Genomic DNA, 22,313 nt, shown 5'->3' with positions numbered 1-22,313 from the left:
GGGATCTGATTTTTGATGAGAATAGCCAATAAATTTAATTGTATGACGTTAATAGCTAAATAACCCTGCCATTGTATGTCATCACTACTGTAATTGCTATATGCTGTATCAATGGTATTACCATAAGAATCACCCAAATTAATGAAGTATGAACTTTAATGAAACTGAACCAATTGCAGAGATGATGGAACTAGAACTGACTTTTGCAACTGTCATAGAATCATAGAATCATAGAATGGTTTGGGTTGGAAGGGCCCTTAAAGATCATCTAGTTCCAACCCCCCTGCCATGGGCAGGGACACCCTCCACTAGACCACATTGCCCAAAGCCTCATCCAACCTGGTCTTAAACACTTCCAGGGATGGGGCCTCCACAACCTCTCTGGGCAACCTGTTCCAGTGCCTCACCACCCTCACAGTAAAGAATTTCTTTCTAACATCTAATCTAAATCTATCCTCTTTTAGTTTAAACCCATTACCCCTTGTCCTGTCACTACACTCCCTCATAAACAGTCCCTCACCATCTTGCCTGTAGGCCCCCTTCAGGTATTGGTAAGCCACAATTAGATCTCCCGGGAGCCTTCTTTTCTCCAGGCTGAACAATCCCAACTCTCTCAGCCACAGTTGCCTCAGCAACTTCCTTGAAATCGACATCTTCAAGCTGCAGGCTGTGGGCATGGGCCATGCCAGATACACCAGCTGCAAGCTCCAGATGCAGCATACAACAGTTCAACACCACACAGAGCTCCTGCTCTGAAAGACTGTTATGACAGATGGAGCCCAAAGTCATGGACTAAATGAACTTAACAGACATTTTAAAGGGATGGTCTATAGTCTAAGGGAATGATATCTGTGTATGTGTGTATATATATCTCAAAGATGGGGAAAGTGGTGGTGATTAATTGGAAAGTGTAGGATCTGGGCATGACATAGATGGTATAGAATAAAGGTTGGATAATGTCCTGGTTTTCGGCTAGGATAGAGTTAATTTTCACCAGAAGCTGGGACGGGACACAGCCAGGACGGGTAACCCAAACTAGCCAAAGAGGTATTCCATATCATATGATGTCATGCTCAGCATAAAAGGGGGCTAGTCAAGGAGAGGCGGTGTGGCTCCAGGACAGGCTCCATGATGGCCTGAGTGTGGGCTGAGTGTTTGGTTGGAGTGAGAGAATTGCATTGCGTATCACTCGCTTTTTATATTCTAAGTACTGTTGTTATTTTCTTCTCCCTTTGCTATCCCAGTAAACTGTTCTTATCCCAACCCACAGGTTTTACCTTTGTCATCTGATTCTCACCCCATCCCACTGGGGCAGGAGGGAGGTCGGGGGTGGGAGGGATGAGCGAACAGCCACGTGGTGCTCAGCTTCTGGCTGGGGCTAAACCACGACAACCATATTTTGCAAAGGCATGATGCTGCATACTGGGGATAGCTATTAATGTGAGACAGCTACAGTGCAAACTAAATGACTGAGACCAAGGTAAGCATAAGCATAGATGACAGAGAAATGCAAGTAGACAGTCTTTGCAACTTGCTAGTCTTGACTTTCAAGAGTTAGTTCTGTAAATACAATTAACCTAGTTTACTCTCTACATCATTGCAAAAACATGTGAAAGAGCTCCCAAGTTTCATCTAAGTGTGATGATTCACTTGGTCTCTAAACTACAGTTTCCTTCTCCACTGTCTTACTGAGTCTCTCCACAGCTCAAGCAGCATCAGTAAGGTGGAAGATAAGGAAAGATATGCCTGCTGAGCTCCACATGAACACTTCCCTGCATCCTCAGCAGGAATAAATCAGTAGAAATTACAGAATTAAAAATTGCCTTAGAATAAGCCACCAAAATTAGCCAGAATTAGCCAAATGAGCAGCATGTTCCTCATAGCTGTAGAAGAACCTTGTACACCTATGGCATCTTCTGAAGAAGAGTGTTCATCCTCCACACAAAATTTGCAAATGGTGATAAACTTCCATTCACCATAACCAGGTTTCTGCCAAGTGCTCCCCTTTCTTTCATTCCTGCCCTTAGCTCAGTGTTTTATTTAAATAGTCCATCATAGAAGTAATGTTTTTGAAAATAATGTTTACAATATTATTAGGTCATTTTTTTCCTCCATTTCAAGAGTGGATTTTTTTTTTTAAACACAGTAAATGTGTTTTCTGCCACCAGAAATCATATGAAATCTCTGGATTTCATTCTCCATTCATGGCTCTCTTCCCACTTCCCTGGATTACACCATAGTGTAACAACTGTTGTAGAAAAAAAAAAGCCTGCCCTGCTCACTTTAATTTGAGATTATTTACTCTTTTTTTTTTACTCAATCAAGATAATTTCTTTATGTGGTGCTAATGATATCTTTGGAGCTGGCTGAAACCAAATTGTATTTGATTTTGTCACTTGAATTGAAATGGCATGTCAAATAAACCAGAAATTTCATGATCTATGAAAGGCTTGACTTTTCCTCATTAAGCCAATAGAATCACAAAGTTCTTTCACAGGAACTATGCATTGGTGTGATTGTCTACATAAAGGAGTGGGGATAATGTTTGTGTTTGCGAGGTACATACTCCATCACATACTAATTTTCCAACCACAGAGGTGCCTCAGCACAGGCAGACTCAAGCTGCTCCTACAACCAAGTTGCAGCATGCGCTGTGGTCTGGCTGGTAGCCTTAGGACCTCAAGATGCAAAGTAGCATAGTCAGGAATAGAGTGATTTACACAATCCTTACAGACAGATGAGTCATAGTAGCACTTTTTCTTGTTTTGTTTTTATATATTTATATATTTATCTAGTGTTGCTCTTACACTAGGAAAAGCCATAAGATGCAAAGGTCTCATAGCACTGCTTGTTGCTTACCTACCCTAATGTTAGATATACAGCATCTCAGACTCAACAGGAACCAGCTGTTTCGGAGCATAGTAATAACTTGGCCCTCAGTAGTTCCCTGTGGAGCACTGAGCCACTGATGTACTCCCAATCGATTCCTACACAGTTACAGTTCAGTGAGCTATTTAAAGAAAAAGATGACTGTGTAAAATGAGAGGGATATTCAAAGAGAAGAACAGATTGAGAAATAAAGAACAAAAAGCAAGGCAAAACCTGAAGTAATGGAGATAGACCTGGCATAGAGAAGGTGGGGGAAAAGAGGGAAGGAAAAAAAGCAAGCAAGACACAAAACATTGTGGTGGAAATCCTCAGATAAATGACAGAGAGATTCACATCAGCAGCATTATTTGATGTTTCTAATGCTTTTCCTGTGGAAAAGCACTTAAATTATTTAGTATTAGTTTTAATTTCTCTGCCTATGCACATATGTAAAACTTAACTCATCAGGATAAACCAAGTGGTCAGGAAATCCATTGGAAGAAATATACAATAAGTTTCAGTAACTAAAATAATAGAGCTAATCTTTCCAGTGAGGACTTCTGATATTACCTTAATGACTACATTATAAATGCAATGTGTTCTACTGATTATTGAGCTTAAATATCTCAGTCAGTCAAAAGAAATGCAAAATGCAAGAGATTTTCAGATAGAATATTATTACAATCTCTCTTGATTGTTTCTATTTCAATATAACTATAACATGCAGTTAACTTCTAGTCCTTGGGCTGTTGTTAAGCATATTTCTTAAGCATGTGTTTTTAAATTATTTACAGAATCACAGAATCACAGAATGATAGGGGTTGAAAGGGACCTCTGGAGATCATCTAGTCCAACTCCCCTGCCATGGGCAGGATCACCTAGAGCAGATTGCACAGAAACGCATCCAGGCGGGTTTTGAATATCTCCAGAGAAGGAGACTCCACAACCTCTCTGGGCAGCCTGTTCCAATGCTCTGCCACCCTCAGAGTAAAGAAGTTTTTTCTCATATTCAGGTGGAACTACCTGTGTTCCAGTTTGTCCCATTGCCCCTTGTCCTGTCGCTGGGCACCATAGAGAAGAGTCTGTCCCCATCCTCTAGACATCCACCCTTTAGATATTTATAAGCATTGATGAGATCCCCTCTCAGTCTTCTCTTCTCCAGGCTAAAGAGACCCAGATGGCTCAGCCTTTCCTCATAAGAGAGATGCTCCAGTCCCCTCATCATCTTTGTAGCCCTCCGCTGGACTCTCTCCAGTAGGTCCCTGTCTTTCTTGAACTGGGGAGCCCAGAACTGGACACAATATTCCAGATGTGGCCTCACCAGGGCAGAGTAGAGGGGGAGGATAACCTCCCTCGACCCGCTGGCCACGCTCTTCTTAATGCACCCCAGGATACCACAAGGTATCTTCTTGGCCACAAGGGTACATTGCTGGCTCATGGAGAGCTTGTTGTCCACCAGGACTCCCAGGTCCTTCTCTGCAGTGCTGCTTCCCAGCAGGTCAACCCCTAACCTGTACTGGTGCTTGGGGTTGTTCTTCCCTAGGTGCAGGACCTTACACTTGCCCTTGTTGAATTTCATTTGGTTAGTCTTTGCACAATTCTCTAGTCTGTCTAGATCTCGCTGAATGGCAGCACAGCCTTCTGGTGTATCACCCACTCCTCCCAGTTTTGTATCATCAGTGAATTTGCTGAGGGTACACGCTGTCCCCTCATCCAGGTCATTGATGAATATGTTGAATAAGACTGGACCAAGCACTGACCCTTGGGGCAAACCACTAGCTACAGGCCTCCAACTAGACTCTGCACCGCTTAACACAACCCTCTGAGCTCTGCCATTCAGCCAGTTCTCAATCCACCTCCCTGTCCACTCATCTAACCCACACTTCCTAAGTTTGCTTACAAGGATGTTATGAGAGACAGTGTCAAAAGCCTTGCTGAACTCAAGGTATACAACATCCATTGCTCTCCCTTCATCCACCCAGCCAGTCATGCCATCATAGAAGGCTATCAGATGGGTCAGGCATGATTTCCCCTTGGTGAATCCATGCTGACCACCCCTGATAATCTTCTTTTCCTTCACATGCTTATTGATGACCCCCCCAGAATAAGTTGTTCCACCACCTTTCCAGGGATGGAGGTGAGGCTGACTGGCCTGTAGTTTCCCAGGTCCTCCTTCTTGCCCTTTTGAAGACTGGAGTGACATTGGCTTTCCTCCAGTCCTCAGGCACCTCTCCTGTTTTCCATGACCTTTCAAAGATGATGGAGAGTGGCTTAGCAATAACATCTGCCAGCTCCCTGCACACTCATGGGTGCATCCCATCAGGGCCCATGGATTTGTGGGTGTTAAGGTTGCCTAGATGTTCTCTAACCTGATCCTCCTCAACCTTTCACAAGACTTTCTCCCTTACCTCCAGGGTCTGGGATTCCTGAGGGCTGGCCTTAGGAGTAAAGACTGAAGCAAAAATGGCATTCAGTAACTTCGCCTTCTCTGCATCCTCTGTTACCAGGACACTCACCTCATTCAGCAGCAGGCCCACATTTTCCCTTGTTTTCCTTTTGCTGCTGATGTACTTGAAAAAAGCCCTTCTTGTCCTTGACATCCCCTGCCAGACTCAATTCCAAGGGGGCCTTAGCCTTCCTTGTTGCATCCCTACATTCTCTGACAACATTCCTACATTCCTCCCAAATAGTCACTCCCTTTTTCCACATTCTGTAAACTTCCTTCTTCCCTTTGAGTTCTTCCAGCAGCTCCTTGATCATCCATGCAGGTCTCCTGCCTCCTTTGCTTGATTTCTTACTCATAGGGATTCACTGACCTTGAGCTCGGAGGAAGTGGTGCTTGAATATTGACCAGATCTCTTGGACCTCCCCTAACTTCTAGAGCCCTAACCCATGGGATTCTCCCAAGCAGGTCTTTGAAGAGGCCAAAGTTAGCACTCCTGAAGTCCAGGGTTGTAATACTACTTATTGCCCTGCTCCTTCCACGCAGGATCCTGAACTCCACCATCTCATGGTCACTGCAGCCAAGGCTGCCCCCAACCTTCACATCCCCAACCAATCCTTCCTTGTTTGTTAGTACAAGGTCCAGCAGCACCCCTCTCCTTGTGGGCTCCTCCACCACCTGTGTCAAAAAGTTGTCATCAATGCTCTGCAGGAACCTCCTGGACTGTATGTGCCTAGCTGTGTTGCCTTTCCAGCAAATATCAGGGTGGTGGAAGTCCCCAAAAGAACCAGGGCCTGTGATTGTGAGGCTACTTCCAGCTGTCTGTAGAAGGCCTCATTGACTTCCTCTTCCTGATCAGGTGGCCTATAGTAAACACCCACAACAGTGTCACCCATATTAGCCTGCCCCTTAATTCTTACCCATAATCAAAATATACTTTTCAAACTATATATTACTAGAATTATTTCCATTCTCTTAATACCATTGCCATGGTTAATTAGAAAAGCAAATCAAGGCCAGGCTTTTTTTGTCAAAATTAAATGTCTGAAAATAAATATATGTTTTCAAAGAAAAAAATTAAATAATTTTATTTTTTCCTCATGTAAGCTGAAATATAGTTTCATTTATTAAGAATATTCATGGGATCAGCTTTCACTCTTCTTTCCCTCCCTCCTGATATTAACACAACTATTTACCTTAATTAGCTGCAGCTTTACAAATCCAAGCAGTTTAGCAACTTCTCCTAACCAAACCAGTGAACAGCCACTTTCAGAAACTACTCTTACAGTTCACAGTGAAATTCTAACTCCTCATTGCCGAAATGTAATAACACACAATATATTGTTTTTGTTGCCACAAAGAGAAAAAGCATGAAGAGCTGAAGATGGAAAGATGTGTTGGGTTTGCGTGGCAAGGTTTTGGTAGTGGGGGGGGCTACAGGGGTGGCTTCTGTGAGAAGCTGCTAGAAGCTTCCCCTGTGTCTGATAGAGCCACTGCCAGCCGGCTCCAAGACGGACCCACTGCTGGCCAAGGCCAAGCCAATCAGCGCCTCTGTGATAACATATTTAAGAAAGACAAAAACAGTTAGAGAGAGCTTTTGCAGCCGGAGAGAGGAGTGAGAAGATGTAAGAAACTCTGCAGACACCAAGGTCAGTGCAGAAGGAGGGGGAGGAGGTGCTCCAGGCACCGGAGCAGAGATCCCCCTGCAGCCTGTGGTGAAGACCATGGTGAGGCAGGCTGTCCCCCTGCAGCAGCCCATTGAGGAAGGATGAGGGGGTGTAGCGATTCCACTTGCAGCCTGTGGAGGACCCCATGCCAGAGCAGGTGGAGGCACCTGAAGGAGGCTGTGGCCCCGTGGGAAGCCCGTGCTGGAGCAAGCTCCTGGCAGGACCTGTGGACCCGTGGAGAGAGGAGCCCACGCCAGAGCAGGTTTGCTGGCAGGACTCGTGACCCTGTGGAGGACCCATGCTGGAGCAGTCTGCTCCTGAAGGTCTGCACCCCATGGAAGAGACCCATGCTGGAGCAGTTCATGAAGGACTGTAGCCTGTGGGAGAGACTCACGTTGGAGAAGGTCGTGAAGGACTGTCTCCCGTGAGATGGACTCCATGCTGGAGCAGGGGAATGATGAGAGGAGTCCTCCCCCTGAGGATGAAGGAGTGGCAGAAACAACGTGTGATGAACTGACCGTAACCCCCATTCCCTGTCCCCCTGTGCCACTGAGGGGTGGGGGGGCGGAGGTTGTAGCCAGGAGTGAAGTTAAGCCTGGGAAGATGGGAGGGGTGGGGGGAGGTGTTTTAAGATTTGATTTTATTTCTCATTCCTCTACTCTGTTTTGCTTAGTAATAAATTAGATTAATTCCCTCTCTAAGTTCAGTCTGTTTTGCTCGTGACGATAATTAGTGAGTGATCTCTCCCTGTCCTTATCTCGACCCACAAGCTTTTCGTTATACCTTTTCTCCCCTGTCTAATGAAGGAGGGGAGTGATAGAGCAGCTCTGGTGGGCACCTGGCCCCCAGCCAGGGTCAACCCACCACAAAAGAGAAAAAAAATATTGCAGAATTGCAGTTGAAACGAACATGTCGTAAATATCCATGGGTTTTTGAACTGTTTTTTAAAACGTCCAAATGGTAACCCTTGTAAGTCACAGCCTTTTCAAAATATTCAGAATCTAGTTTGAAGAGGTTCTGACAGCAGTGCTAAAGAATGGATATGAGTTCAATGCTCTTAATACTGCTGCTTATAGGAAAAAAGCATTCTCCTCCAGAAATCTGTAGTTTAATAGAAGCCATTCTATACACGCTAAAATAGAGTCAAAGTTCAATTTAAAGTGGTGTTGCACACTTTACCAAAGCTCTTTACTTCAAACTTTTTTTTCTCAGTTAGGCTTACAAATCCTGTATCTGTTGACCTTCAGAACATGGTACAAGACCATTTATTCTCTCAGCTTTTTGCTTTTGTATGTCTGAACGAGGTGAGGAAAGAGGAAGGAAAAATTGTCTGGGGAAGTCACTGGTGTTTAAGACAGACAACTTGGAAAAAAACATTCAGTTGTAAGTGCTTGAGAAAGACAGATAGGCAGAATTGAATTAGTCAAATGCTATTAGCAGACTACCAATAATGGGCTATTTTTTTTCTTATTTTTACTGGTTTATAGCAAGTACACAATAACAATATTGCCTATATTTGGAGGTGTTGGGTTTCAGCTGGGTGGGTTAATTTTCTTTATAGTAGCTAGTATGGTGCTATGTTTTGGATTTGTGCTGAAAGCAGTGTTGATAATATAGAGATGTTTTTGTTATATGGACCTATTGTTGAGTAGTGCTTACACTGGCTTTTTCTGCTTCTTGCACTGCCCTGCCAGCGGGATGGCTGGGGGTGCACAAGAAGTTGGGAGGAGACACAGACAGGACAGGTGACCCAAATTGACCAAAGGGATATTCCATACCATATGACATCATGCTCAGTTTATAAGAAGCTTGGGGGAAGAGGAAGGGGGGGCGGCAGCATTCGGAGCGATGGCGTTTGTCTTCCCAAGTAACCGTTACGCGTGACAGAGCCCTGCTTTCCTGGAGATGGCTGAACACCTGCCTGCCCATGGGAAGTGGTGAATCAATTCCTTGCTTTGCTTTGCTTGTGCGCGCGGCTTTTGCTTTACCTATTAAACTGTCTTTATCTCAACCCACGAGTTTTCTCACTTTAACTTTTCCGATTCTCTCCCCCATCCCGATGGAGGGGAGTGAACGAGTGGCTGCGTGGTGCTCAGCTGCCGGCTGGGGTAAAACCACGACAGTCCTTTTTGGCGCCCAACGTGGGGCTCAAAGGGTTCGTGATAATGACAGATTTGATTGGAATGTGCTAGATTGAATTTATAGCTGTTATTAGCTATTTAGTAGTAGCTGTTTAGCTATTAATTGGCAGGCTCCTGTGATTGCCATGGGGCTTGCTTGCCTTACTATCTGTTAGAGTCTAGTGCTCGTTAGTGGCTGCTTTGTGCTTTCGCTGCTCGCTGTAGTGCTCTACTGCTTATCATCTTACTGTGCTGTGCCTGGGAACATTTTGATAACAGCAATGGCGATGCGCCTGGCCTGGCTGATGGCCAGGTCATTGCTGCTGTTTCTGTGCCGTTGTCCTGGACAGGCTGGAACTCCTGTGTGCACTCGAGTCGAAGGGACTGTGACCTGTGGATGAGTCCACGTGGGAGCAGGACACCCCAAAGCGTCTGTGGCCATGGTTGTGTCTGTGCCGCAGCAGGTATACCTCTGGAGGGATTGTGAGCCAAGGATAAGTCCATGCTGGAGAAGGTACACCTCGAAGCATCTTTGGCAAGGAAATGTCCATGCTGCAGCAGGTACACCTTGAAGCATCAGTGGCTGTGCACGGGCTCATGCTGGAACATTTCAAAGTGTGTGGCCATGGACGAGCCCACGACAGGGCAGGTTTATTTCTGAGAGGACTGAAGTGACTGTGGCTGTGGGCAAGGCCACTCTGGAGCAAGTATATCTATGAAGGCATTGTGGCCCATGGAGAAGGCCATGCTGGAACAACAGGTGCACCTCAAAGCGACTGTGGCTGTGGATAAGTCTATGCCACAGCAGGTGTACCCCTGGAGAGACTGTGGCTCATGGATAAGGCTCCGCTTGGAGCAGGTATACCCCTAAGGGACTGCAGTCTGTGGATAAGTCCAAGCCGGAGTAGGGGCAAGGGGAGGATTCATTGCAATGGTAAACTTGATGGTCTGACTCGAAGGGACCAGGGGTGGAGATTGTAATGGAAATACCTTTAAATTGTTGTAACCCATGATTTGAGTTGCATGTTACAGGAATTACTGTAGCAGAAATCACCTGAACCAATGGAGAGCAAGCCTTACAGGAAGCAGCGCAAGTGCAGCAGTGGACCTGACCTGAGCTGGTTTTGGTGCCCAGTAACTCCACATGTCAACCACCTCTCCTGTCCTGAGTGACCACCATGGTGGATGGAGCCCAAGGTTGTGGACCAAGTGAACCCAATGGACATTTTGTGGACATTTATGGACATTTTGAAAGGGTGGTCCATAGACTAAGGGAATGATATCAGCATGTTATATTATATCAAGGGATGAGAAGGGTGGTGATGGTTAATGAGGATGTACTGGATTGTGTGGGACCTGAGCATGACGTAAATAGTATGCATTAAGGGGTGGATAATGTCCTGGTTTCAGCTGAGAGGATTGATTTTCTTCATAGTAGCTAGTGTGGGGCTATGTTTTGGATTTGTGCTGGAAGCAGTGTTGATAATACAGAGATGTTTTTGTTATATGGACCTGTTGTTGTTGAGCAGTGCTTACACAGAGCCAAGGCCTTTTCCGCTTCTCGCGCCGCCCTGCCAGCGGGATGGCTAGGGGTGCACAAGAAGTTGGGAGGGGACACAGACAGGACAGGTGACCCCAACTGACCAAAGGGATATTCCATACCATATGACATCATGCTCAGTTTATAAGGAGCTTGGGGGAAGAGGAGGGACTGGGGGGGAGGCGGCGGCATTCAGAGTGATGGCATTTGTCTTCCCAAGTAACCGTTACGCGTGACAGAGCCCTGCTTTCCTGGAGATGGCTGAACACCTGCCTGCCCATGGGAAGTGGTGAATGAATTCCTGGCTTTGCTTTGCTTGTGCACGTGGCTTTTGCTTTACCTATTAAACTGTCTTTATCTCAACCCACGAGTTTTCTCACTTTAACTTTTCCGATTCTCTCCCCCATCCCGATGGAGGGGAGTGAACGAGTGGCTGCGTGGTGCTCAGCTGCTGGCTGGGGTAAAACCACGACAGGAGGGAAGAAACAAATTTCCATTCCTGATTGCAGCTGGGATTTAAAGTCTTCAGTTTCCATAGTCAGTTTAAATTGCTGCTCATCAAGTGAAATGCTTGTAATACTTTTGGAAAAATATTAATCATTGCAAATTGATTGGCCTAATATCTTGCTAATATAGTTAGACATAGCAGCATGACTAAAGCATTCAGTATTAGTATCAGTTAGGATTTGTTTTCTTAAGTTAACTCCTCTGAAACCTCTAGACAATATTGTTTATCTAGTATGTAGAGCCTCTTCATAATCACGATCCTGAATTTTAATTATCTTTAAAATAAGAGATTAATAGCACAAAATTACTTCAAGAATACTGGAGGCATATGGCATAACATCAAGCACCAAATTTCTGATAGGCCCTTGCCTTGAACGAGACTACTGTTTGAAAGGGCCACAGACTTCTATATTGTGTTCCGTTATGTCAAATGATTTAAACATTTGCTGCTTTTATATTTGCTATGAAAATATAATTAAAAATGAAATATTGATAATTATGCTAAATATATAAAATTTTAGTATGTTCTGATGTGTTGTCAGAGAATATTCAATCTGATGCAAAGACTGAAGGAGAAATATTTTGTTGTCTTAAATTACATTAACATTTTCACTTCTTGTCATTTGACTCTGGTTGTCTCTTGAGATTCTTCCTGGAGTCTGTGACTCATGATTCAAAATAAAATCAAGCTTCCTATAGAGTACTTGTTTCAAAGACCCTGCTTCTTTGTGATACTATGGTGTTCAGAAGATAACATGAGTTGTCACACATGTTCACAGGCTTAAACTGCATTTTAAAAATATGCAGATGTATATTGCATCTACTTGGCCTTTAGGGGGGCAGTAAGAGGGTATATCAGTAGTTGAAATTTAATTGTTCCAAGGCGGCACCATCTGTTGAGAAAGCTGTGTTTCTTTCAAGCATCTAAACAATTAAGTAAGAAAAAGAGAAACAATGTTAATTAGTGGCATTGTAGTTCTTTCATTGACATCATAAATGACTCCTTTGAATGTTTTGATGTTGTTTTGACATATAAATGTTACTACACATTGACACATTTTTCTGTTTGCAGTTGCTTTGTATAGTCTTTGCGTGTCAAATCATGGTAAAAGTTTGATGTTATAAAAGCTAAAATTTTGTATCTTCTCTTGCTCCTACCTATCCATATCCATTAGGGCCTGATCCTACAGATGCTTACAAATAAGAACAATTCTGTGTTATTCTTTGGGTATGTCTCATATATGTAAATTTAAGTCATGGAACTGAAACCTGAGCTTGTATTAATGAAAAAAAAACTTCCAATTTTTGAGGCCTGGAATCTTCCAAATGCTGTAAATGAATTATGATTCATTTGTCATATAAATTAGCTTTCTAACTGAAAACATTTTTACACGAGAAATTAATTCTCTTATATATATAGTATGTAAAACCACCATATTTCTGAATTGCTGAAGAAGGCATGATAATTTGGCAAAGTCTTGGTATTCAGTTTCCTTGAAATACTAAAACTTTGGGCACAGATTTACCAGGGAGCTAACTGGACTGTAGCCCCCTTGATCATTTGTACATATTCCCACAAAACCTAATACATTCATGGCTACGCATCACCTGTTTAGAGCATTAGTCCTTGATACTTCACTATTTATGGTGGAGTGGAGTGGTATTTGTAGTACCGTGGTTTCCCAGCAGTTCCTCAGAATATCAGATTTTCAAAACAAATATCATGGAGTCATACAAACTTTTCCTGGAAAGATCCTCTGGAGATCCAACCTCCCATGTGGAGCAGGACTACCATCAATGGTAGTTCAGATTAGTCATGGTTTTCTCTAGCTGAATCTTGTAAAAACTTCCAGATAGAAACTCCACAATCTCCCTAGGTAAACTTCTTAGTGAAAAAGCCAAAGTTGCTGTTTGTTATTGCTATATGCCACTACAAGAAGGGCTTAATTCTGTCATTGGGAACCTCTTGGGTAGCAGTAAAAAGCCATTAGCTTTCCCCTCAGCCTTCGCTTCACCAGATTAAGCAAGCCCAGCTGCCTAAAACCCTGCTAGCTACACTCCTCCTAATACACTCCAGTGCGCAGTTTTTCTTATCCGTGCAATTTACAAGTGATTACAGTACAAATCCTTCTTGTTCTATTGGAGCAGCAGATAGGGTCAAAAATCAAGGTGAAATTCTATAGATAAGTAAAACCAGATATGTCGTATTTCTAGAAATAACGCTGGTTTCCTCGTTCTTACTAGAACAGTCTTATTTTGTTTCAAGAAATAGGTACTGTCCTGGTTTTGGCTAGGATAGAGTTAATTTTCACCAGAAGCTGAGACGGGACACAGCCAGGACAGGTGACCCAAACTAGCCAAAAGGGTATTCCATACCATATGACGTCATACTCAGCATAAAAGGGGGCTAGTCCGGGAGGAGTGGCGTCTCCAGGAGTGGCTGAGTGTGGGCTGGGAGACTGGTTGGTCATCGGGTGAGAAAATTGCATTGCGTATCACCCACTTTGTATATTCTTGTCGTGGTTTAGGCCCAGCCGGCAGCTGAGCACCACGCGGCCGCTCACTCACCCCTCCCCCAGTGGGATGGGGAGGAGAAGTATAACGAAAAGCTTGGGTCGAGATAAGGACAGGGAGAGATCACTCACAAATTATCATCAGGAGCAAAACAGACTGAACTTAGAGAGGGAATTCATCTAATTTATTACTAAGCAAAACAGAGTAGAGGAATGAGAAACAAAATCAAATCTTAAAACACCTCCCCCCACCCCTCCCATCTTCCCGGGCTCAACTTCACTCCCGGCTTCAACCTCCTCCCCCCTCAGCGGCACAAAGGGATGGGGAATGGGGGTTACAGTCAGTTCATCACATGTTGTTTCTGCCGCTTCTTTGTCCACAGGAGGAGGACTCCTCTCAACGTTCCCCTGCTCCAACATGGAGTCTCTCCCACGGGCTACAGTTCTTCCCGAACTGCTCCAGCGTGGTCTCTTCCATGGGGTGCAGACCTTCAGGAGCAAACTGCTCCAGCGTGGGTCCCCCATGGAGTCACAAGTCCTGCCAGCAAACCTGCTCTGGCGTGGGCTCCTCTCTCCACAGGTCCACAGGTCCAGCCAGGAACTTGCTCCAGCCTGGGCTTCCCACGGGGCCACAGCCTCCTTCAGGTGCCTCCACCTGCTCCGGCATGGGGTCCTCCACGGGCTGCAGGTGGAATCTCTACACTCCCTCATCTTTCCTCCATGGGCTGCTGCAGGGGGACAGCCTGCCTCACCATGGTCTTCACCATGGGCTGCAGGGGGATCTCTGCTCCGGCGCCTGGAGCACCTCCTCCCCCTCCTTCTGCACTGACCTTGGTGTTTCTTACATCTTCTCACTCCTCTCTCCGGCTGCAAAAGCTCTCCCAAACTGTTTTGTTTTACTTCTTAAATATGTTATCACAGAGGCTCTGCTTGGCTTGGCCTTGGCCAGCGGCGGGTCCATCTTGGAGCCGGCTGGCATTGGCTTTTATCAGACACAGGGGAAGCTTCTAGCAGCTTCTCACAGAAGCCACCCCTGTAGCCCCCCGGCTACGAAAACCTTGCCACGCAAACCCAACACAATTCTGTTATAAATACTGTTGTTGTTTCCCTCTCCCTTTGCTGTCCCAGTAAACTGTCCTTATCCCAACCCACGAGTTTTGCCTTTTTCTTCTGATTCTCCTCCCCATTCCACCGGAGAGGGAGGGGTGAGTGAGCGGCCCTGGGGTGCTTAGCTGCCAGCTAAACCACAACAGTAGCTTATAAGTATTACTTTGCATTCCTCTAAACTGAAACACCACTTGGTGCAAAAGACAGAAAACCACAAAGGATGGACCAACAGAGGTGACAAAGTAAATGTCAGCTGTCTCTTTTTACAAAGCCACTTTGTGAAATAACTTTTCATCATTATCTTAAATGACTAGATTTAATATAAACACTTTTTTCCCTATTTCAGGTATATGTGGTACATATAACAACCTATAGTTGCTTTGTGATATTATTAGTTGCTTGAGACCAAGTCTCATAATAGCTAGGAGTTGCACTGTCTAATATGCACTTATAGTCAGCGCATTTTACAAACAATAAACTACACTAAAAGGTCAAATTTGTGATCTTTTAGTAAATTTCAGTTTTGTTAGAACAATTGTATTTTTTTCTTAAAATATTCCTTCTTTCCATGGCCTAAATATAAATATATTTGCTAGAGAATGTATCTGTCTCTGTTTATTTACAGATACACACAGCTTTAGGTGTGAAATCATAAAATAACTAGATGTACTTATTGACTTATATCTTCTTCATGCAGGGACTAATCAGTCTGGCTTTTCTGAGAGATTCACAACCAGTCCTGTACTGCTTTGATTTTCACTGGTGCACAGCTACCTTTAAAAAGTGATCTTGATGCAATATGACAGGTATGAAAGCATGAAGGAAAAGTTTCCAATAGTGATTTCCTGAAAATTTAAAGCTTAAAAGAGTGAGACAGCTCTATGATTCAATACTGACAGAGGCTGAATGTTGTATCCTGTGACTGTACAGCTACATGTTGAAGTGGCTAATGACCAGTGTTGGATTGCTGGTTGAATGTTGTCCCCTGTTAATGAAATGATATACTGAAAAGAAATAAAATCACTTTGACTTAGAAAACAATAGTTATGGACATTGAAAGACGTGGTGAACCTTCCAAGTGTTTTGAACTGAAGAAAAACATCTTAGTGATCAAAAGAATGAATATGTGTCACGGGATCCCTTAAAGACTAGACTGGAGGATTGTGCACTCCAAACTCAATGAGATCATAAATATTTGAATGCTGTTATCACTCAAAGAAGAATCAGTAAAGAAATGCAGGTATTCACTCCATTCACTTGTGTATAAATTATGACTGACAATCTGCATATCTAAATGAACTATAAGGTTCAGAGTCTAAGGTTTTCACATTGTATGTATGGTTTTATGTCTAAACCTCACTTCTTTTATGTAGGTAAGTAGAGAAAAGGAGAGAAGAGTAGGGAAGCAGATGAACACTCTAAGTTTTGCATAAGCAAATGAAATGTAGTTTTCTCCTGCCATCTGTGTTTGTCTCAAGATGGTGAGTCATCTGTTTTGGGTTGTAAGTAAATAGTTCAGCACATTTTTTTATTTGTATTAAGAGTGAATTTAAGGCAACAGACTGAAAGGGTGATCTATTTCTTTGTTAGAATGATGGGTAAAAAATGACATTTCCAAAGCTCTCTGGACTGTGGATTCAGATGATGGATTTTTTTCTGTATTTAACTGTACATAATGATTTGAAAGATGATAATGACTGATAGCTGATAATGGCATCAGAAAGTGTGTTCTGGTGGTCAGAGTTACCCAGGAAATCTTTCTTGCATGAATCATGCTAACAAGGATAAACTTGAATACTTATGGCTTCCATGTTTAGTGCTGTCAGATTAAACAAACAATCCTCCAGCACCCCCCAAAACACTTTTGTCTTGTGTGTAAATGTATCACAGGTCTGGTTTTAGAGCTCTATCTTTAAAGCACTGATTTGCAGGTTTTCAAAACTTTGAAAAATTCTTCCTGATAAATGCTAAAATATGTCAAACCAAATGTTAAAAAAAATTAGCATATGCACTAAATTCTGTTTTAGACCTGTTTTGGGCAAGAATGCATCAACTATATTATCTATGTCTTTAAGTAATAAAGGATACTTTCATCCTTCTCATTGTCGCTACGTGTCATGGTTTAGCCCCAGCCAGCAGCTGAGCACCACGGGGCCGCTTGCTCACCCCTCCCCTCCCCCCCCCCCCCGGCCAAATGGAGAGGAGAATTGGAAGACAAAGGTAAAACTCGTGGGTTGGGATAAGGACAGTTTACTGGGACAGCAAAGGGAGAGGGAAATAACAACAACAGTACTATAACAGAATATACAAAACGAGTGATACACAATGCAGTTTCTCACCCGACAACCGTATAACTCGGACTGGAAGTCGGACCATCCCCAAGTTGCGCGTCCTGAAGCTGCGCCGCCTCTCCCAACTGGCCCCCTGTGGTGGGTTGACCCTGGCTGAGAGGCAGGTGCCCACCAGAGCCGCTCTATCATTCCCCCTCCTTAACTAGACAGGGGAGAAAAGGTATAACAAAAAGCTTGTGGGTCGAGATAAGGACAGGGAGAGATCACTCACTAATTATCGTCACAAGCAAAACAGACTGAACTTAGAGAGGGAAGTCATCTAATTTATTACCAAGCAAAACAGAGTGGAGTAATGAGAAATAAAATCAAATCTTAAAACACTTCCCCCCACCCCTCCCATCTTCCCGGGCTCAACTTTACTCCTGAATTCTCTACCTCCTCCTCCCTGAGCAGCACAGGGGGACAGGGAATGGGGGTTGCAGTCAGTTGATCACATGTTGTTTCTGCTGCTCCTTCCTCCTCAGGGAGAGGACTCCTCACATTCTTCCCCTGCTCCAGCGTGGGGTCCCTCTCACAGGAGACAGTCCTTCACGAACTTCTCCAACATGAGTCCTTCCCACGGGCTACAGTCTTTCACGAACTGCTCCAGCGTGGGTCTCTCCCACGGGGTGCAGACCTTCAGGAGCAAACTGCTCCAGCATGGGGTCCTCCACGGGCTGCAGGTGGAATCTCTACACCCCTTCATCTTTCCTCCATGGGCTGCTGCAGGGGGACAGCCTGCTTCACCATGGTCTTCACCATGGGCTGCAGGGGGATCTCTCCTCTGGCACCTGGAGCACCTCCTCCCCCTCCTTCTGCACTGACCTTGGTGTCTGCAGAGTTTCTTACATCTTCTCACTTCTCTCTCTGGCTACAAAAGATGCCTCTAAATTGTTTTTTTTCCCTTCTTAAAAATGTTATCACAGAGGCACTGATTGGCTCAGCCTTGGTCAGTGGCAGGTTCGTCTTGGAGCTACCTGGCATTGGCTCTATCAGACACAGAGGAAGCTTCTAGCAGCTTCTAGCAGCTTCTCACAGAAGCCACCCCTGTAGCACCCCCCGCTACCAAAACCTTGCCATGCAAACCCAATACACCCCCTTTTATGCTGAGCATGACGTCAAATGGTATGAAATACCCCCTTTGGCTAGTCTGGGTCACCTGTCCTGGCTGTGTCCCATCCCAGCTTCTGGTGAAAATTAACTCTATCCTAGCCGAACCCAGGACACTATGGTATGTTGCTTCAGGAACTGCCTCTAAAATTATGCATGTCCTGAACAGCTTCAGAAGATTCCTGATTTCTTTGAACCAACTTGAAAAAATAAGAAATCAATGTCTATTCCTTTCTCTAGCTATGAAATTTTCTCTTTTATTTCCTAATTAATAAAAAAAATTATGAAATACTAATCCATCTCTTCCATTAATTCACTTGAGAGACTAAGATTTCAGAGACAATAAAAAAACCCTAGTACCTAGGCAATTTTTTAGGGCTTACGAGTTATGATATGAAGTGAAATCAGCAAAATTCCACAAAATTTGAAATTTGGAAACATAGGCAAATAGCAATTACAATCCAAAAAGTTTTCCTAGCTCTGAGAGTAATTGATCCCCAGCTCAGTCTCAGTGGCAGTAATGCTTTAACATCAGATCCCAGAAATGCTGGATTCTTAGTATGAAGTGGACTATGAGTAACCTTGCTTGAGAACCATGCCTGAGATTTGGAAAACAATCAGTGAACCCATGATGAGGGCAGAGCATCAGTGAAACTCCTTTATTTAATTAACCATTGCACAGGGAAATTTCTGATAATCTTTACATTTATATCTTTACCATGAACAATATTCTTGGCCTCAAGCATCTAAACCTACAAAATCAAACCATAACACAGCAGTATGTTTTATGTATAACAAAGCTATTTTTGGCCAAGCATCCACTTTAAAATCTTTCTCCATTTTTTATTTTTCTCCTTCTCAATCTCTGCACAGTTACATTCAAGACAACTAATTCAATTGACATTACAGATAGAGACAAACAAAAATACTCATATTAACATTCTAGTATTTCCCCAAAATATTTCTGAGAGGATCACAATAACGTACGTCAATACATGTAGAAAATATATGATTTTGTAGGGTCCTAGAAAGGTTTTACTGGCATGAGTATGTACTGACCTACATAATTCATGAATGGTGAAGACTAGGACCGTTATATGCAGCAAAATGAATACAGCATTGAATACTACCAAACTTCATAATGTGTCTGTATCAAGTTTAGCTTTTCAGAGAATCAAATAGATTTTATTCAAAGCTTAAAAAGTACAAGGTCAACCAGATTATTAAAATGAATATACAATAAACAAATAGATTCATGCCCTGTACTGAAATTCATACAGAACTTGATTGGGTTAAGTGGTAGGTCCAGCTGTGTGAAAAATGTCAGCATTTGGCTCCTTGCCACAAGTCATTTTAGAAACATCTTTATTATTTTTCCAAAGGCTGCCAGGGTAGTTCACAACATGATCCACCAAATGATCCACCTTTTCCACTTCATGTTGTGCAGCAGATGTTGATATTTTTACAGACACTGAGTACCCTTTATTTCATAAGGATATAATTTCACAGCAATGTGGCCCTTCGTGATCTTTCCTGTTGTGCATCTATTTAGTCTAGGTAATGTCTAAAGAATAGAACTTTCTAATTAATTTCTCAGATAACAAATTGCTGTATTTTGATGGCTGCAATTGAAGAGTCTTCCTGCATTAAGATGTTAGAAACATATTAGTAAAAAGCCTAATTTGATTACTATGTTTAGAACTGGATGGTCGCACTCAAAGAGTTGTGGTCAACAGCTCAATGTCTAAGTGGAGAACAGTGACGAGTGGCACTCCTCAGGGGTTGGTACTGGGACCAGCACTGTTCAACATCTTTGTCAGAGACATGGACAGTGGGATCGAGTGCACCCTCAGCAAGTTTGCTGATGACACCAAGCTGTGTGGTGTGGTCAACACCCTGGAGGGAAGGGATGCCATCCAGAGGGACCTGGACAGGCTGGAGAGGTGGGCCCCCGTGCGAACCGCATGAAGTTCAACAAGGCCAAGTGCAAGGTCCTGCACGTGGGTCAGGGCAATCCCAAGCACGACTATAGGCTGGGCGAGGAATGGATTGACAGCAGCCCTGAGGAGAAGGACTTGGGGGTATTGATTGATGAGAAGCTCAACATGAGCCGGCAGTGTGCGCTTGCAGCCCAGAAAGCCAACCGTGTCCTGGGCTGCATCAAAAGAAGTGCCACCAGCAGGTCGAGGGAGGTGATTCTGCCCCTCTACTCCGCTCTTGTGAGACCCCACCTGGAGTACTGCATCCAGCTCTGGGGGGCCCCAGTACAGGAGAGACATTGAGCTGTTGGAGCGAGTCCAGAGGAGGGCCACGAAGCTGACCAGAGGGCTGGAGCACCTCTCCTATGAGGACAGGCTGAGAGAGTTGGGATTGTTCAGCTTGAAGAGGAGAAGGCTCCGGGGAGGCCTTCCAGTACCTGAAGGGGGCCTACAGGCAAGATGGTGAGGGACTGTTTATGAGGGAGTGTAGTGACAGGACAAGGGGTAATGGGTTCAAGGTGAAGGAGGGTCAACTTAGATTAGATGTTAGAAAGAAATTCTTTACTGTGAGAGTGGTGAGGCACTGGAACAGATTGCCCAGAGAGGTTGTGGAGGCCCCCTCCCTGGAAGTGTTTAAGGCCAGGTTGGATGAGGCTTTGGGCAATGTGGTCTAGTGGAGGGTGTCCCTGCCCACAGCATGGGGGTTGGAACTAGATGATCTTTAAGGTACCTTCCAACCCAAACCATTCTATGATTCTATGATTCTATGATTCTATGATTCTATGATTCTATGATTCTATGATTCTATGATTCTATGAACATAGTCTGGCTATATTTCTGAAGATAGTTTGGGGATCAACCATGACAATTCAGCTGTCACCCCAAAGTTTTTGTTTGCCAACAGGTATGGTCTCGGTCAGCAGCAAATAATAAACTATATTAGACTAGCCTGATTAGAGGTTTCAATCATGCATCGTTTTAATGTACAGATTATTGTAACAAGTATATATGTATAGTGACAGCCATATGCTAAACTGAAGAATGTCAAATTGACACCACAGATGGGGGGAGTTTTACACTTTGTTTAAAAAGAGAGTTGTTTACTGACTGGTTAAGTGCAATAGTGGTGGTAGGGGGAGATATCTACATAAATATGGAAAGGAAAGAACCTTTATGTTAATTAAAAGCTAATCTCCTAACAAAAGAGTGAATTTAGAGGGAGATTCAGAAAGATTGAACAGGCCTTATATCTCCTAGAAAACCTGAAAAAAATAATTTGGCTGTAAGAGCATCTTTGGCTAGGATGCTCTTATAAGACACTTTGCTAAGACAGGAGCACCATGCAAAGGTTATTGTCAGGCTTGTAAGAAAGTAAACAGCAAGTCAGCTGACTGATTGAAAAAGGGACCTTCTGATCTAAACTTTGTGTAAATTATGTACAATTTCTCTTTACCTTCACTTATGTCTTATAAAAACCCCCAACTTTGTCATTCTGAATATGACAAACGAATAGTTTTATGTGCTCAGCTTTTGTTAAGTTAACTGGAATTCAAGGTAACTGAGTAACAGTTACCAGCAAGCATTCCTTGACTTATGTGCAGCAAATTCAGGTGCTGGGACACCTGAGACACCATAAGAAGTGCCCTAGCTCCTCTGCCTATCATCCACTCAAAGAGAGTGAGTGCTTCTTTGAGGTGCATGGGCCAAGTGTAGGGAAAGTAGTACCAGAGTTAATAAACAAAAGGCAGAAATGTCTTGAAATGACTGTTGATGAAATTAAAGGCTCTCTGGCATGCAGTAAGATATTGGGGTACATGACTGAATTCCAAGAGCCACAGGAAGAACGTCATAGTAACAGTACTTGTGAAATTTTTCCACACTATTTCTAAGCAAAGCATGTTTTGTTTTACTAATAATTGGATCGAGGTTGATTTTAAAACTTCAGAAATCAATCGAGGGTTTTCCCCTGACTCTAATGCACTTAAAATCCATATCATCAAAAGTGGTAAAATGTACGCAGCAAAGCTAGAGAGATACTATCTTCACAGGCAAGACTTGAAGGAGCAAAGATGTTATTTAATCTAATGTTCTACTATTCAATGATCCATAGTTAAATTGTGTTTGATGGA

At 43.6% G+C, this 22,313-nt stretch overlaps 1 long non-coding RNA gene across 1 annotated transcript in view; it reads left to right on the top strand.

Annotated features, from left to right (window-relative positions):
• Window positions 1-8,683: 8,683 nt before the first annotated feature.
• Window positions 8,684-22,313, top strand: part of LOC142599235 (uncharacterized) — a 911,312-nt gene continuing 897,682 nt past the window's right edge. Inside the window, exon 1 of the long non-coding RNA XR_012832858.1 lies at window positions 8,684-9,100. This is a non-coding gene — a long non-coding RNA (uncharacterized LOC142599235). The remainder of the gene's footprint in view (window positions 9,101-22,313) is intronic.

This window comes from Balearica regulorum, chromosome W (genome assembly GCF_011004875.1).
Source record: "Balearica regulorum gibbericeps isolate bBalReg1 chromosome W, bBalReg1.pri, whole genome shotgun sequence".
Taxonomy (NCBI): domain Eukaryota; kingdom Metazoa; phylum Chordata; class Aves; order Gruiformes; family Gruidae; genus Balearica; species Balearica regulorum.
Note: the sequence above shows the minus strand (reverse complement) of the source record. Positions and strands in the feature narration are given on the sequence as shown.